Source organism: Neomonachus schauinslandi, chromosome 9 (assembly GCF_002201575.2).
Source record: "Neomonachus schauinslandi chromosome 9, ASM220157v2, whole genome shotgun sequence".
In the NCBI taxonomy this organism is placed as follows: Eukaryota; Metazoa; Chordata; class Mammalia; order Carnivora; family Phocidae; genus Neomonachus; species Neomonachus schauinslandi.
Window position 1 is genome coordinate 78437922 of NC_058411.1, and position 1285 is coordinate 78439206.

The following is a 1285-nucleotide window of genomic DNA, read 5'->3' on the forward strand; positions in this document are numbered from 1 at the left end:
GGGGGGGGGGGGGGCTTTCCATCTTCTCTGCTTCACTGTAAGCTTTCAGGCAACACTCAACTGAGCTTAGATCGCAGCCTGCTGAGTCTCCAAGCTAAGTCGGAGAAATTTGGCCCCGTTTTAATAGGGCTGGGGAATGAGCTCCGGAGGTCAATAAAGCCCTCCAAAAATAATGAATGATTGAGCACCTGTGATGATGATAGTGATTACCAGAGCAATTAAACAGTTTGATTAAATGAGCCATCATAACAATGATGTCTGCGGGAAATCGGCCCTCACATATAAAGATAGTGCGGAGGGGCTGGCAGAAGCGAGGGTAGGGCGACGCCAGGGCGCGGGGCTGCGGACTGCGAGGTATTTGCCCAGTTGACCAGAGCAGGGACGGCCGGGCACTCGGAGCTTCGGAGAGGAGAGTCTAGACCAGACTTCCAGCACTTTTACGCCGGGCTTCAAGCCTGTATGATCCAACGGGTATGAAACCGGCAGGTTGTGGGGAGGGTCCGTCCCCCTCCTATTTTTTCCCTAGAAGAACTCCAAGATTAAAAGCATCCTCCTTATTTGTTGCTGAATTTCTCGTCGACATTTAAGAAAAGGTGAGTAGAAAAGGAAAGAAGACACAAAAGTAAAAAAGTTGTCTTGCAGAATTTTATTTCAAGCGGCGGTTATGTGAATTCAGTTTAGCCGGGGTGGGAAGGATGAGAGAAAAGTAACAGTCTGGTCTCGCCTGCGGAGCGTTTCTACTAGAGATCTTGAAATTGCTGGATCCGACTTGCCGGTTCAGCGCCGCTAGCTGATAAGTTTATAGTGATTTTTAGTTTTTATTCTTCCAGTTGTTCATATTTTCAATATTGCGTATGTATTGTCGCCAATAGGGTTCTTGTTGTTTTAAATAGCCTGTATAGTAAGTGCCAATTACTTCTCTTTTAAAAAAGAAACTCAATTTCCTTGATAAACGCTCCTTTTGTAGAAGATCAACTTCGAATCAAACCTATACATTGCAGAGTTTAAACATGCAACGTTGCTACCTTCTGCTGCTTTTACCACCGCTTTTTTTCATAGTGGTACTGTGAAGTGAGTTAGCATCCCCCACAGCATTTATTTAGGAAAACTTCACTAGTATTAAAAAATACATAAATTTCTTACATGGAAGTGCATCCGAGTAAAAACAATTCAAAGCGATTGATGATTTCTGTATTTTCAAACAGTTGTTAAACTAATAATGGGTTGATAATTCCATAACAATCTTGGGTTTTACAAAAGAAAAAAAAAAAGCTTAAACTCGATT